The sequence below is a fragment of the Plecotus auritus genome (genome assembly GCF_963455305.1).
Source record: "Plecotus auritus genome assembly, chromosome: 4".
Taxonomy (NCBI): Eukaryota; Metazoa; Chordata; class Mammalia; order Chiroptera; family Vespertilionidae; genus Plecotus; species Plecotus auritus.
Genome location: NC_137775.1, coordinates 93,386,722 through 93,403,337, shown reverse-complemented (window position 1 = coordinate 93,403,337; position 16,616 = coordinate 93,386,722). Strand labels below are relative to the sequence as shown.

Sequence of the window (16,616 nt, the reverse complement as noted above, 5' to 3'; positions counted from 1 at the left end):
TCTTGTGACTTCATCTTGGAAACAGTGGAGGTAGGAGGGTGTGATGGCCTCAGAGCGATGTGAAGGGGGCCGCTTTGCTAGAGGCACGCTGTCTGTGCAGGACCTGAACCCTGGGATGGCAGAGTGCGCTGAGGCTGCCTTCAGCTGAAGGGTCTCCTCCGCCCAGGAGGGAGATCCTCAGTCCACTTTGCTCTGGCCAGGCCACATCCAGCACACTGTCCACTGATGGACCCCACACGCACAGGGGGATGGCAGACCTGGCACACATCGGAGACACCGGGCCAGGAGATGCACCGTAGGACACACCCTCTCCAGCTCCAGAGAGAAACATAGCTGCCCTGTACATGCAGTGCCTCTCACATCTCTCCACTGATTGAGCTCCTTCTCTACCTTCTGAGCCACCTCCTCCAGGAAGGCTTCCCTGGTCTTCTGGTCTAGGTCAGGCCCCAGGACCTGCGCTCTCTCTCTCTCTCTCTCTCTCTCTCTCTCTCTCTTTCACACACACACACACACACACACACACACACACCACTTATCACAGCTGCAGGTACTGAATCTTTCACTAGTCAAGTACATAGTCCTTTAATGTCTGCCTCCCTGGGAAATGGGAGCTGCAGGAGGCCACGCCTGTCCTGTTCAGGGCCGTCTTCCCTGAGCTGCCCAGACCTGACATTATAAACATAAAATAAATACCTCCTGAATGACTGAAGGTGAAAGGCAAGAATGGAGGAAGGCAAAAAGTGAGGATGTTGAATCTGGAAGAAATATATAGCATTAGATGAGCCATGAGAATCATTTGCAAAAATTACATGGACACACCATGGAAGGAGAATTTGGCTTCTTCCTGGTGAGAGGGAAGGCAGAATCGAAGGGAGCGAGATGGATCTGGGCTCTGTGATAAGGAAACCTTCTCAGCTAGAGCACACACCATGCTGTAGGCTCTGGAAGAATAGGAGGGGGAGTGCCTTGTGTCTGGAAGTTATCTCCACATGGGGCCAGTGGGCATCCCAGGGAAGGTAAGAGTGGCGGTGATGGGTAAGAGGTGTGGCGGTGATGGCTAAGAGGTGTGGCGGTGATGGCTAAGAGGTGTGGCGGTGATGGCTAAGAGGTGTGGCGGTGATGGCTAAGAGGTGTGGCGGTGATGGCTAAGAGGTGTGGCGGTGATGGCTAAGAGGTGTGGTGGTGATGGCTAAGAGGTGTGGCGGTGATGGCTAAGAGGTGTGTGGGCATCAAAAGATTCACAAAGAAACGAGAGGGCTGCCTGGGTGACCTTGAACTGTCTCTTTCTCACTCTTGATCTTTTTTTCAATCTAAGAGAGTAGCAAGAAGTGGGCCCATTTTAAAGATAGAAGAACAGAGTCCAAGAGAGTTGTGGTGAGTAAAATAGCTGGACTGGTCCCAAGACCTTGGCTTTCCCTCCCTCTCCCTGAGCTCTCTCAAGCCCTTGTCCATGTCAACACAGAGGAATTGGGCTTTGAGACAGACTTATGACCCCTTCCTGGCCCCCTCCCTCCTGTTTTTGGGACCTCCCTCATGTCCTCCATCATTTATACCCTCTGTTGGACAGTCCCAGAGGAAACCACTTCAGCATCTCCCTGGTCCTCTATCCATGACAAATGCAAAGAAATGCACCTCTAATGGTAGAATTTCAGGCCTCTAATCTTCTGGGAAGGAAGTGCTTTTGGCTGGAGTCCCGGCCCTCGGCCTGCTCTAGGCAGGATGGGGGAGAGTGGGGTGTGGGTCTGAACCTGGGCATGGGTGCTTTCCCAGCATCAGGGAGGCAGCTGCCACCCACTCACATGACAGGCATCCTTCCAGCCCCTGCCTAGCCACCCCAGGAATTTAAATGTCCCGCTTGTTCCACTCAGGCCTTGTTTCGAGTGACAGTCAAAGCCGCCTTGAGAAGCAGCCCTTGGCACTGTCTCACACACAGTGGCATTTTGAAGGGTGGTAAGAATCTCTGGTGTTCAATGCCGGCTGCTGCCACCATCTCAGCTTCCAGATCCTGCCTCCATGCCAGGGACTCAGCAGCTTTGCCACCTACCTGCCCACATGCACCCCGGGAGAGAGACTGCAGGTCACCAAGCCCCCGACCACTGCCACCTCCCTCGTCACGGCCACGCACAGCAAACGCACTGAGAGTCATGAGGGAAGGAAACGTCACAGCACATGTCTAATGAGCTCGTTAAACAAGAACATAAATAACTGCTCCCTATCAGAATAAGAGGGCTTGGGGCGGAGGGTGGGTGCTGGCTGAGGAGCTGGGGCAGTGATGGGTGTCAGGTGCTGCTCGAGAGGGAGATGGGGCTCCTCTCCACTCCTGGCTGTGGGCTGTGGGCTGTGGGCTGTGAGCTTCTGGGGCCGGACAGATGCAGGTCCAAACATTCTGCCAGCAAAACCATCACATGCTGCTTTAATCTTTACCTGAGTACTGCCTGCTCCTCACAGGCCCCCACCCTGACCTCCTTCTACTCTCATAATGGGCCTGAGGTGAAAAGATTAGAGGGGTCCTTCTCCCACTTTATGGATGTGGACAGTAAGGAGCAGGAGGGTCTCAAGACATAGCTAAGACCCCTGCAACCCCCCTGTAACTGGTCTCCCTGCTTCCACTCCTCTGCCCCTGCAGTCTATTCTTCATCCAGCAGCCAGAATCTTCCTTTTAAGCACATCCTGCCACTCTCCTGTGTTCAGCCTCCTAGTAGCCCCCATCTCATTCAGGATAAAATCCAAGGCCTCCTCATGGCCTACAGGGCCCTACATGATCCAGCCCTGTCCAGTCCTCTACCCTCATTTACTGTTACTTTTCCTCCAGATGCATTAGATTCCTTGCTGCTTCTCCAACAAGAGCAGCCTGTTTCTACCCCAGGGCCTTTGCACATGCTTCTCCCCCGCCTGGCTCTTTCTTTCATTCCATCCAATGTCACTCTCAGAGGGGCCATCCCTGACAACAGATATAAAACAGTAGACCCCCCCGCCCCCGTTTCTGTCTCCTTACACTAATTATTTTTTATACGTAGTGTACATTTTAAAATGAGAAACCCTCTCCCCAATAAGAATGTAAGCTCCTTGAAGGCAAGGGCTTTGCCTATCTTGTTCTAACCCTAGGGTCTGGACCAGAGTCTACCCAAAAGCAAACACTCAGTACATATTTGTTGACTGGGTAAAGAAAACCTAGCTACCAGAAGTCAAAGTGTGGTCTGTGCCTAAGAGCTAATTACTCAACTGAAAAGCCCCTTACCTTACTATCATCACTAGCTAATTAGCTAGTTAGAAGGTTAAGTGCTAAATAGTTCCCTGTGATGTTTAATTTCCGACCACATATCTTCTTTTCAATGCAATGGAAGTTCCTGCTCACATCTGGATCCGTTCTCTCACCCACGGCATCAGCCCCGCAGAGCAAGTCGGAACCCATCCCTGCAGCCCACCCCAGCTCAAAATAGCTCTTCTTAGTAAATAGTTAATGAGCGCGTCCATCCATATCTCATGTCTCCGTGGCCTGGCTTTCACCCTGGGCTCACCCATCCCTCTGTGGTTTTGTGCGATCCTGCCTGCCTACCGCCCACCCCGGAGACTCTGAAGATGATGGGCTTTAATTGACTTCACGTCCTGAACCCTTCTGCCACCCATCGGGTGCCCAGTCCCATCACAGGCTTAATTGGCAATAACTAACACATCCCTCTTGGCTGCTCGGTGTCTCCGGAGGTGAGAACAGAGCCCGCAGTGAGGCAGAGGAGCAGCCTGGACTGGCGTCCTTCCCAGCTGGCCTCGGCGCCAGGCTAACTACTGAGTTCTGTGACTGTGAGGCAGGTGCCAAGGAACGTTATGCCTGACGCTTTTGCCACAGCTCAGTGGTGGTTGCACACCCGCAACACCCATTCTCCTCCCCTACCTTCCAGCAGAGCGCTGATTCTACTTGGGGAGGCAACACGCCTGAACACACGACCCCGTCTCAGCCTCCAGTGCAGCGGGAGGAAGTGCAGGGAGAGGGAAGCCAACCTTGGGAGGCTCCTGAAGGGGCTGGCTCATCTGGGAGGCCGTGCCTGGTTTAGTCTGCATTCCCCAGAGGCAGACCTTGAGACGAGGATTCCAGGACCAGTGGTTTATTCGGGGAGGTGGACTCGGGACCCTCGGGTAAGGGAATGGGGAAGGAAATCCACACAGGCTGTTTGGCTAAGCAAGTTGCCATTGTGGGCAAATGGGGTTCAATTCCTCTGGGACCCTCTGGGAAACAGCATAGAACATGACTCATTGTCCTCCTCTTTCTTCCCCGCAAGGGGAGGAAGAGGGAGTATTAACTCTCCATCTTTCTCTGTCATAGGTTGGGGCTGCTTTTGGGGACATCAAGTCCTCCTGTGGGCTGGACAACCCAGAGTAGGTCCCCGAGTGGGAGCAGTGAGCCCCATGTTAGTGACGGTGCAGTTGACCTGCAGAAGGAGCCTCGGTCCCTGAAGTCCACGGAGAAATCATACCAGCCCTGAATTACCTCCCTCTGGGGTTGTGTCACATGACAGAAACCTACCCCCAGATGTGGTTAAGGGTTTGTAGTAGATCTCTGCTGCTAGAAATACTTCACACTTTATAGGCAGGACAGTTATCTTTATCCCCATTCTGCAGACAAGAAGCCTGGGGCTCAGAGACGTAAAGGACAGGGGGATAACAGCAGCTCCTGTCTGGAGCCCCTGATTCCATCCTCCTTGTACAGGTCTGCCTTGGAGATACTGCGGGTTTGGTTCCAGACCATTGCCATAAACGGAGTCACACGGATTTTTTGGTTTCCCGATACATATAAAAGTTATGTTTACACCATACTGTAGTCCACTGGGTGTACAATAGCATTATATGTGCATACCTTAGTTAAAAATACTTTATTGCCCCAAAATGCTAACCATCATCTGAGCCTTCAGTAAGTCGTGATCTTTTGGCTGGTGGAGGGTCTTGCCCCTATGTCGATGGCTGCTGACGGATCAAGGTTCTGGTTGATGAAGGCTGGGGTGGCTGGCAGTTTATTAAATGAGACAACAGTCAAGTCTTCCACCTTAATGACTCTCCCTCTCATGAACAAGCTCTGTAGCATGCGATGCTGTGCGATGGCACTGTACCCACAGCTGGCCTTCAGAATAGGGGTCAAGTCCTCTCAAACCCTCCTGCTGCTTGACCAACTAAGTTATGTAATATTCTAAACCCTTTGTTGTCTTTTCAAAAATTCTTCACAGCATTTCCACCAGAGTAGGTTCCATCTCAAGAATCTATTCTCTCTGCTCATCCGCAAGAAGCAACCCCTCATCTGTTAAAGTTTTCTCATGAGATGCAGCAATTCAGCACATCAGGCTCCACTTCTAACTCTAGTCCTCTTGCTGTCTTCTCCACATTTGCTGTTATTCCTCCACTGAAGACTTGAACCCCTCAAATCATCCATGAGGGTTGGACTCAACATCTTTCAAATGTCTGTTAATGTTAATATTGCCACCTCTTCCCATGACTCACACATGTGCTCAATGGCATCTGGAATAGTAATTTCTTTCCAGAGGTTTTCAATTTACTTTGCTCAGATCCATCAGAGGAATCACTATCTGTGGCAGTTGTAGCTGTACGAAATGTATTTCTTAAATAAGAAGACTCGAAAATCACAATTACTCTTGGATCCATAGGCTGCAGAATGGATGTTGTGTTAGCAGGCATGAAAACAACATTCATCTCATTGAACATCTCCACTGGAGCTCTTGGCTGCATTGCTAATGAGCAGTAATATTTTGAAAAGAATCTTTTTTTTCTGAGTACTAGGTCTCAACAGTGGGCTTAAAATATTCAGGAAACCATGTTGTAAACAGATGTGCTGTCACCCGGGCTTTGTTGTGCCATCTATAGAGCACAGGCAGAGTAGATTTAGCATAATTCTAAGGGCCCTAAGGGTTTCAGATGGTAAATGAGCATTGGCTTCAACTTAAAGTCAGCAGGTGCATTAGTCTCTAACAAGAGAGTCAGCCTGTCCTTTGAAGCTTTGAGGCCAAGCATTGACCTCTCCTCTCTGGCTAGGAAAGTCCCAGGTGGGTCGTCTACATTGGAAACCTGTGGTTTAGTGTAGCCACTTCATAAATTATCTTAGCCAGATCTTCTGGATGACTTGCTGCAGCTTCTACATCATCACTTGCTGCTTCTCCTTGCACTTTTGTATTATGGAGATGGCTCTTTCCTTAAACCCACCCCTGCCAGCATCAGACTTTTCTTCTGCAGCTGCCTCACCTACCTCCGCTTTCATAGAATTGAAGAGAGTTGGGGCCTTGCTCTCTGAATTAGGCTTTGGCTTAAGGGAATGTTGTGTCTGGTTTGTTTGATCTTCTCTCCAGACCACTAACCCGTTCTCTGTATCAGCAGTAAGGCTGTTTCACTTGCTTACTGTCCACTGGAGCCGTACGTTTAGTTTTCTTCAAGAACTTTCCCTTTGCATTCACAACCTGGCTAATTGGTGCAGAGGCCTAGCTTTTGGCCTATCTTGGCTTTTGACACATCTTCCCCACTAAGCTTACTTATTTCTAGCTTTTGATTTAAAGTGAGAGACATGTGACTTTTTTCGTCCCCGAGTGGAAGCAGTGAGCCCCACGTTAACGTCGGTGCAGTTGCAAGGTTATTAATTGGCCTAATTAATAACAATCAATATAACTGAGTCTCGGGGATTAGGGAGGCCTGAGGAAAGGGAAAGAGGTGGGTGAACAGCTGGTCGGTGGAATAGGCAGAACGCATACATTTATTGATTAAACTTGCCATCTTTTATGGGTGCGGTTTGTGGTGCCCCAAAACAATTATGATAGTGACATCACAGATCACTGATCACAGATCACAATAACACATAGTAATAATAAAAATGCTGAAATACTGTGAGAATTACCAACATGCGACACAGAGACAGGAAGTGAGCAGATGCTGGTGGAAAACTGGCGCCTCTGGATTTGCTCGAGGCAGAGTTGCCACAGACCTTCAACTTGTGAAAAGCACAGTATCTGCAAAGCACAATGAAACTCAGCTGCATCCGTCACCCAGGCTGAGCTGGGCATTAGGAAAATGGCTCCCGCAAATGAATGCACAAGATGCTTGTGTTTTCCACACTTTGTCTCTTTGGCGATATCCCCATTGGAAGGGGTTTTCTTTCAATGCCGCAGATGGAGCAAAGTCTCAGGCATGTGAGGGGACTAGTGCCTAGTACAGCTGAGACTAGAATCCAGACCTCCAGCTTCTCCCCTCACCAGAAGTCCAGAGACCAAACCCCAGCTGTGGGATTGGCAGGGGTCTGCCCACCAGTGCTCTCACACACCTGGTTCCACTGGTGTATGGTGCAGTGGCATGACTCTGAATGCGCGCCAGAATCCCTGGGGTGCTTTAAAATCCTGGTGCTCCGGCGGGCGCCACCCCAGGCTGATTGGGGTCTCCTGGAGGGAGCACACAGCTCCCAGAGGATTGCAGTGGGAAACTGCAAAGCCAGGCTGGCAAATGCCTGGCTGGTGGGAAACCTTGGGCTTGGTCTCAGAGCCTGGCTTGAGCCCTTGCCACCCAGGTCCACTCGAGCTGTACTGAGGCTGCCAGGAGCTGGTTGCCTGGAACACGCTTGGAAAAGTCTAGTTGCCAGAGAGTGTTGGCTGTCATTCTGATGGCCGCCACCACGAGCCCTGACCCCCAAGTCCCAGACACTCCTCTCCCAGGCCCCTCTCTGCAAACCTTCCTTGGCGTTTTTCTGGTTTGAAACAAACAGTATTCCCACCCCACCTGCAAACTAACCAAACATGTACAAAGTCAACAGGGGCCGGTACTCTGGTTCTCCCTACTCGAAGGAAGCAGCCACATTTCAGAAGAGAGGGACCTGACGCACGCGAATCCCTTTGCTCTGCTAATCATTGCTATCTTGGGAGACGTCGCCTGCAGAGCTTTCTGAGAATGATGAGGAAATGACAAGTGGAGAAATTAGTCACCTCTAGACAGACGCCCTGAGGCTTTGGAATCCGAGTGTGTCATCTTCCTGTGCGGAGCAAGAGGACAGGAAGGGGAGGTAGTGCTACGATTTGAGACATCCTTGGAAGGCACCCCTTAAAAACGTCTCTCCTATACACAAACCTGCTGTGAGTTTTGAAATTCCACCATTAGAGATTCACTTGTTTGGGTCTTACAGAGTCCCCAATTGAACTACAACATTTCTGGAAGGGGTTACTCCTTATACCTTGATCTCTTAAAACTCTAGCCGATCCTTTTCCTGGTTGGCAGCCCTCTGGGAGTAAGGCTTTGAAGAAAGCGCCACACGAGGCAGCCTGGAGAACAGCGGCCAGAACAGGGAAGGGAGAGTGGGCTGTCTCCTAATCACAATTAGTACTTACATGTACTTACATGTATCCAGTACTGCACAGCTGACTATGAAAGATGTACCTTCAAATACCTGATCTCATTCAATTTATACCACAATGTATGAATAGGCAGAAAGGAATCTCTGCTTCCACTTTACAGGTGAGAAGACGGAGACTGAGAGCAGTGAAATGATTTGCCCATGGAACAAGGACGAGTAAATGGGGGAGCTGGGTGCAAACTTGAATTCTAGGGCTGCTAGTTGCCTCCCTTTTTCTCTATATTTCTGGCAGTGTATTATGCCTACCTTTTAAAAAAATTACACTCCCCAACTTCCTTGCAGACAGGTGTGGCTGATTAGACGTAAGACGAAGTGATGGGTAGAGCTTCTGAGAATCCCCGCCCCTTTGCCCTGTTGCCCCTTAGCCATCCATAGCTCCTGGTGTGCAGAAAGGAGGTGCAATAGCTGGAGCTCCAGCAGCCCTTTTGCACTATGAGGCGACCTTAAGGCAGGAACTGAGCTGAGGATGGCAGAGCCGAAAGATAGGTGGGTCCCCTGGGGGTCATGCTGCCCAGAGACGAGATCTAAACTCTCTCCCACTGGACGTCTTTTCCCCCAGAGACATATGCCCTGTGAGTGTAAGTCACATTAGGTTCCCCCGCTGCCTCCAGGTCCTTTCTCTCTGTGATGCCTCTGACAACATGGGTTTGCACAGCGGCTCCCCTGAGGAGACATGGAACCCAGGGATCCTCATCCCGACCATCTTTTCTGCTGGCTGGTCCCAGGGGACTATTTCTGAGCGGGACCCAAGTACTCACTGGCACCCCTGCTCCCCTTTTCTCTTACATTGCTGGACCTTAAAACCATGAGGGAAGCAACTAAAGCTGAAAGAGAAATCCCATCAAACTCCAGTGGCCTACCACATCCTTCCCCACAGAGAAATGATAGTTAGTGCCTCAGCCGAGTCATCAGTCTTCACAAAAACCCATGGGGTGTCAGTGGGATGTGCTCCAGCATGGGACCTGGATTGGGAGACCGCATTCCCAGTCTGTTTTGTAGAACCTTAGGAAATCAACTCAATTCATTTGAGACTTAGTTTTACCAACCATGCAATGGGCATACTGTCCCATTTGCCCTGTCCATCCCCACTTGTGGATGTCAGGCTCCAATAATCAAATAGTATGGGGGAAAAAACAAAACAAAAAACCCTTAGAAGTATTAGAAAAATAAAATCCAAGGCGGGCTGATTTTGATTTTGGGTTCAACCACAGAACTGCTGGGGAGTTCTCCCCCTCCCCGGCCCCCCGCATCCACCCCAATTTCCTCCTTTATACCTTTGCTTTCCTCTGCCTGTGGAGGCTCAATCCACCCTTTCAAGTAGAAGTTGGGATGTCTGTGGAAGTAGCTGAGTCAAAGAATCTTCCTGAATAGGAGCAGGTCCTGGACCTAGCCGGCCCCCTCCCTTAAGGAACACCTGTCCCTATCATTTCTCCATGTATCCATAAGATCCCGGGTTCATCAATAAATTTCCCTCCACCCCATGGAAGATATGCACAGTCGGATCTCAGTTCTCAAACGTCTCCTATCTCAAACAATTCAGTGCTCGACCAAATTGTTCACAGAAAAATGTATCGGTTGTCAAACAAAACTACAGTTCTTGACCTGACAACCCTTTCATGCTGATACCTGTATGATCAGTCACACATCTCTCAGGGAACAAAGGAGAGAATGTGTGAGTATGAGTGAGTTTACTGCCAAACCACACTTTATTAACATCTCAGGAAATTGTGCTTTGAATATTTTTGTTTTTTGCTTATGTTGCTCCTTATTATTATTAAACTAGAGGCCCGATGCACAAAATTCATGCAAGAGTAGGCCTTCCTTCCCCCAGCTGTCGGCACCTACTTCCCTCTGGCACCTGGGACCCCGGCTTCCCTCGCAGCCCCGCCTTCATCGGAAGGACGTCTGGTCTAATTACCATATTACCCTTTTATTATTATAGATACATACATACACCATGGGTCCTAAGGAGGTTAGTGATAGCAGCAAAGTGAAAATGCAAGTTGTGAGAACAATAGAAATAATTGCAAAGTATGAGAGAGTGTTCGCATGTCTGATCTGGTTACTGAGTATGGCATGGCGCAATCAACAATTAGCACAATTTTAAAACATAAAGAGGGCCATCAAAAGTGCTGATGGTGCTAACGGTGTGCAACTGCTCACAAAACAACAATCACAGGCAATTGAGAAAGGTTAAAACAGGGAATCATTTGGGGGTCTGGAACGGATTATTCAATTTACATTGTTTATAATGGGGGGAAATGACTCAGTTTTCGAACAATTTGCTTCTCAAACAGCCTTCTGGAATGAATTAACTTTGAGAACCAAGGTTTCACCGTATGTATTTTCCAGGGGAGGGGCAGATCTCCACTGAAATGTTGATTGACAAGAGCCTGACGGGGTGGGAGCTGGCTCTGCCCTCTTATCCTTACCCAGACGGGAGACATAGCCACAGTAAAGCTGCTTCCCCACAGCCCTGCAAAGCTCAGTGGGTAGCTCGGTGCCCCAGGGTGGGGGGCGTGCCTGGGAATCATGGAAGAACATGGCCTGGAAAGGGGACTGCAGCTGGAGCAGGGGGCATGGAATGGCTGCTGTCTCCCCCACCCGATGGTTTCTCTTCCCATAATCCCTCGCTCTCCCAACGTGGAGGTGATGGCACATAATAGGCACCACGAGGGCAGGGCCACATCAGGCTAATCCCACCCTGTGCTGTGGAAGCGAGTTTGCCAGGCCCCCGGCCCTCCTGGGGACTGTTGCAGCATCACGCCTGCTGACAGACGTTCCTGATGACTCCTGGAGACAAGTGTTTGTGAGTGTCACTTGGACTGATAATGACATGCAGGCCACTTAACGTCCCAGGTCGCACCAGGGAGGAGGCTGAGCTGGATGGGCTGCTGATTTTCCTGGGTGGGTAGGGGGACCTCTTCTTTTTGACTCCATTCTTGCCACCCTTCCTCTTCCCCTTATTGGCCCCTCCTCCCTCTGACACTGTGCCAGTAATGCTGGCCACTTCCTTCAAGGGCAGGTTCTGGGGCTGAGAGATGGGGCAGTCCACCCTCCCTGCTCATATGGGAAACAGGTCCCACCTGAGGATTGTCTGGGTCCTGTGTCCCAGGCCTGCCTGCAGGGCTCGGCTGGGTGCACTCAGGGAAGGCGAAGGCCTTGGGAAGTCAGCAAGAACCCTCAGAGCACGAGAGAGCTAGTTATCTGGTAAAAGCAGGGCACTATTTCATAGCCGGATTCAAACCCGAGTTTCCCATGACTTGGGGCCGCTCCCCCTTCCTGCAGTGGAACAGAACCTGATGCCTTCAGATGCTGCTCGCAGCTCCCAGGCTTCTGTGGGGCCTTGGCGTGGGTCGTGGTGACCTGCCAGTGACTAGTGTCCAGGTCTGGTGGGACAACCTGAGCCAATGCCAAAGTCCCTGTCTGTCCCGCAGGTCCTGGGACTCAAAACCTGGTGAGACAGGCCCCCTAACCCTGAGAGGCAAGAGGCTTAGTGGCCCCAACCATGCTCACCATATTGTCTTGATCCTGGGATTATAAAAGTCTCAAACAGAGTCATACTAGTGGACTATCAGGGCTGGACTCATTTAAGTCACATGTTAAAGTCAGGCTGCCCACCGGTAGCCCAGGACAGAGTTAGCCGGGTTCTGCCTTAACCCTCCTGGCATGGGCAGCTCACGGCTTAGTGGCAGCTCTGACTTATTCTGCTGTTGGGCAGCGCTGATGCTCATTTCCATTCTGTTCAGTTCACCAAATAGTGACTTGATAGCTGTGGTGGGCCAGGACTTACTAGGAGCTGCGGGGTCCAGAGATGAGGAGCACATGAATAGCACATGCTAGAGACACAAAGCCAAGCACCCCACAGCCACAGAGGCTATGGGAGAGGTATGGACAGCTGTTGCTGCTGAAATTTTTTTGTATTGGGCCATTGGCTGTGTGTGTGTGTGTGTGTGTGTGTGTGTGTTTCCCTTCTACTCATGTAAGTTCTTTGAATAGGTTAAGGGTGCTATGACATCTTTTCTAAGTCCTGCTGTCTCCAAGGTAACCTTTGCCCATCATACACAAGCTCCCAAACCCCATCCTCATCACCTGATCACTGGGTACACTGCAGATGGAAAGATGACTCCTAAGACTGTGTCTTCTGTGTTAAACATATCACAGCCTGCTCAGATGATTCAGTGATCAGAGTGGTAACTTCCCATCCATGATCAGAGCACTTTACTTAGTTAACACAACTGAACACTATAGGCGTCTCTGAGCAGCTCCATTACTTTGTAGCCATAATGCCTTTGAGATCAACTAAAACTCTGAACCGGCCACATAAAATTCCAGTGAAGCCAGATTTTCTCTACCTTGAATTCAGGCAGTTGAGTCCTGAACATGCTTTCTCTGTGCTGTCATCCATACCAACAGGAAATACACTGAGCTGCACAGGAATGGAGGCAGGTACTGAGGCACACGACATGTTCATGCCCCTTTATTCATCAGTCTGCTTCTCTGGCCAGGTGTAAGTCTACCACCCGTTTCCATTTCTCCACTTCATTCCAAAAACAGTGTAAGATTTTGTCAGCCACCTCGTGCAGTGGTGATGTGCTCCGTTTATGGCAGTGAGTCACAGCCGGTGGAAACTCCTAGGACATTTTCTAGGTGCACTTATCACCCAGAGCATCCGGCCCACCTCCCTGTGGAGACGCATGGGGACAGGGCCTAGCGGAGAATCATAGAGCGAGGAGGGACATCACTGAGCAGGCTGCCCTCCTGAATGATGAGGAGGCAGACTGAAAGGTTGAGAACTCCTGGCCACAGTGTCCCCTGAAGACAGCTCAATAACTTGGCAGGATTTGCTCCCTGTGAACCCACTTCTGATCCCGGCGATCAGCCTTCCTTTCCAGGGGCTTACAGCATCCGCTGAAAAATTCTTCCTGGAATTCAGAATGCTCCCGCCCAGCCGTGCTTACTCTGGCTTTCTGGGTCTGTTCTGTGGAAAGTAGAGTATGTGCCCATTTCCCACCTCAGGCACTTCCCTTTCTGTCCCTGCTGTTCCGGGACCACTCCCCGGGCTTGGGAACCTCATCCAGTTTCCTTTAATCCTGGATGCGTCCCTGGGGCCTGGGCCAATCTGCCATGTGATGCATCTCTGCTGGGCTCCGGTGCCCTCTCTGTAGTATCAGTCTGTCCTCCCCAAGTTGCCTGGATTCGAATTACGTCTCTGCTGCTTACCCCATGTGTAACACCTGGAGCAAATTTCTCATGTGAAATGTGGGAAAAGCGCAGTCATGGCCCTGGGGGGAAAGAGTGCGGGGGGAGGGAGTCTGAGAAAACTAAAGGAGTTAGTATGCATAACGCCCTAGAAGAGTGCCGGGTGCCAGTAAGCTCTCCACGCAGATCCTCCAATAATAATGTCGTTTCATTATCACATTGATTGATGTGGGAGGAACTTGTGTGTATCCATTAGCCTAGGGGAAATTGGCTTGGTTATGTGTCCTATTGCTCAAAGTCGCAGAACCTGCAGATGATGTTAAGTGAGGACTGATTATATTGTTGCTATTGTGCTTGCTGGGGAGGGTAGAGGCAAATTGGAAATTGCTCAGCTTTGGCTGCTGGCTCTTGTCCAGTCTTCCGCAACCTCCTTCCCAAACAGCAGACCTTCGTCATTTTTCTCTTCGTGCTCTGGCCATGGATTGAAAGCCCTTATTGGCTGCCTTGAGCTCTCTGTACAGTGTGTGCCCCTCTTTAATATTCACTTTTGCATACAATCCTTCCTTCCCTTCTTTTGTACACTTTCTTGTCCAAGTCTGAGCATACCACGGAGCCACTGTGCAGCGGCTGGTGTCTTTTCTTTCTCATGGGTTCAACTCCTTTCTAAAAATCCGCAGTTTCAGTCCTGGCTGGTGTGGCTCAGTGGTTGAGCATCAACCCATGAACCAAGAGGTCAAAGGTTCAAATCCTCAATTCCCAGTCAGGGCACATGCCCCCAGTAGGAGGCATGCAGGAGGCAGCCCATCAATGATTCTCTCTCATCATTGATGTTTCTCTCTCTCCCCCTTCCTCTCTGAAATCAATAAAAATATATTTAAAAATTAAATAAAAATCCACAGTTTCTTTTTTTGAGTCCTCTGTTTCTCTGGAGTAAGATTCATGGTCAGGGCAGTGCCACCAGAGCTGAAGCCAGAAGGCCTGGGCTCAAGTCAGTCCTGCCTCTTTCTGGCGGTGTGACCTCAGAGAGTTGTCTAATTCTCTTGGCCTCCACACTTCTTGGTATGTCCAGGAGAATTAAATGAGATATTGCCTGTGGAGCTACACATCATAGGCATATAAGTGGCAGTAATGTTGGCTACTGACTGCTATTGTTATTATCTGGCACCTTGACCTTCTGCTCTAAAATTTTGGAAACCTGTCTTCTTAAAGACTGAATTGTGTATCTCACCTTCCTCTTCCATTTCCTTCCCCAGGTTGGCAGATAGGTAATGGTCTTACTCTCACCATTACCATGGTTACTATTACTACCAACAATAGTAATGATTTGTATTCCTTGAGCACGTACTATGTGTCCCCGCTATTTGGAGAGCATTCCATGCTGTATCTCTTCTAATCCTCATGACACCCTAAAAGGAACTCAGCATTTTTTTTTAATTCCGAGGTTACTTATGCTTCCATTTTATTTATATTTATAAACCGAGTGTCTCCGGGATGACAATCACCAAATAAAAGCAGTTTGAATTCCCACCCTGAGTGATTTCAGGAGTGTTGTCCCAGCGCCTCCGGTGACCCTCTCAGAATTTCTTAGACCCTCAGCTTGTTGCCACCTGGATGCAACGTCACCGCCTCGCAGACTTCAGTCCCCCTCATCCCAGGCCTGTACCAGCCCCAGCGCTGGGAGCTGCCACCTTTACACTTCTTATCAAAGTCAGACCATATCATAAATGCACAAGGGAAGAAATAGTACATATTTTTCAAAGGTCAATCTCAGAAGTTATCAAAGAAATGCAAATTAAAACAAGTTCCATTTTCCACCTATAAAATTGGCAAAGATGCAAGTAATTAGATATTCAATAACTGGCAAAGGAGTGGTCAAAGTGGCCACTGTCACCTTCCCCTGGCGAGAGGGTTAATAAATATTCATATGCAACATATAAAGGTTATACTTTGCTCGCTAAGCCAGTAATTCAATTCCTAGGAAAATATGCTAAGGAAATCATCGAAGCTGCACCAATAAATTGATGTACAAAGATAGTCATTGCAGCATTACTTTTAATATTAAAAAATGGTAAATGACTTAAATGTCCAACAATAGAAGATTGGTTAAATAAATTATGGGACAGCAAGTGAAAAATACTTGAATACCATGGGAACTAAGCAGCTATAATGTTGAGTGGAGGAATTAAGAAACAAATGCACACGCTAGAATGATCATAAATATTGTTTTGAATTGAAATAAAATGGAGAGGCCAAAGACCTCGGGTCAATTTTGAGTGGTTACAGATAATTCTTATTTCCCTCTTTATCATTTCTCTTATTTTCCAAATTTGCTATAAAGACTATTACTTTTATAATTAGAAAAATACACATATGCATATTTAAGTTTAATTTTATACCTCTGTCTATATATCTTTCTACACATGCACATATGCATATTTTTGTTCTAATGCTTTCTCTCCATCCTGAGAAATGAAGCTGCTCTCCAGATAAAACAGGTAAAGGAAATTCGAGGTAAGCATGTGCCGGGTAAGGGAACCTCCGCTTCCTTCCCACACCTGCCCAGGCAGAGACTCATCAACTCAGGAGGTCAGAGCTGGAAGAAACCTCAACGCTAGGTCAAGGGTACTTGACCTCTTGACCCATGGACCCCTCGGCTGTAGGTGAAGCCTACAGGATTTCTTCCCAGAATGCCCGTTTACATGCATAAAAGGTAAATGGGATTTCAAAGAAACCATGCATTCTTTGAGTGGTAGGATTCTAGGCCATGCCCCTCATCTGTAGCACAAACGAGGCACAAACCGAGAAGGAAACTCCTGTGGGGTCAGACCTCCAGGCCCTTGGGTTGTACCCATCACGCTGTGAGCTCCTTCCTTCCTCTGAATGGCTCAGGCAATTCTGTGCAGCCTTTTGGTCCCTTCGTACCAGGCCTGGGCAACTGCCCCTAGATTCTCACAGCAAATTCACAAGGTCAACATCATTGTCTCCATTTCCAGGTGAGGAGACTGACACCAGAGAGGTCAGTGCAGGTGGG

At 49.2% G+C, this 16,616-nt stretch overlaps 1 protein-coding gene across 1 annotated transcript in view; it reads right to left on the bottom strand.

Annotated features, from left to right (window-relative positions):
• Nucleotides 1–16,616, bottom strand: part of LRFN2 (leucine rich repeat and fibronectin type III domain containing 2) — a 190,283-nt gene that overhangs the window by 21,921 nt on the left and 151,746 nt on the right. The gene's annotated exons all lie outside the window — the stretch shown is intronic.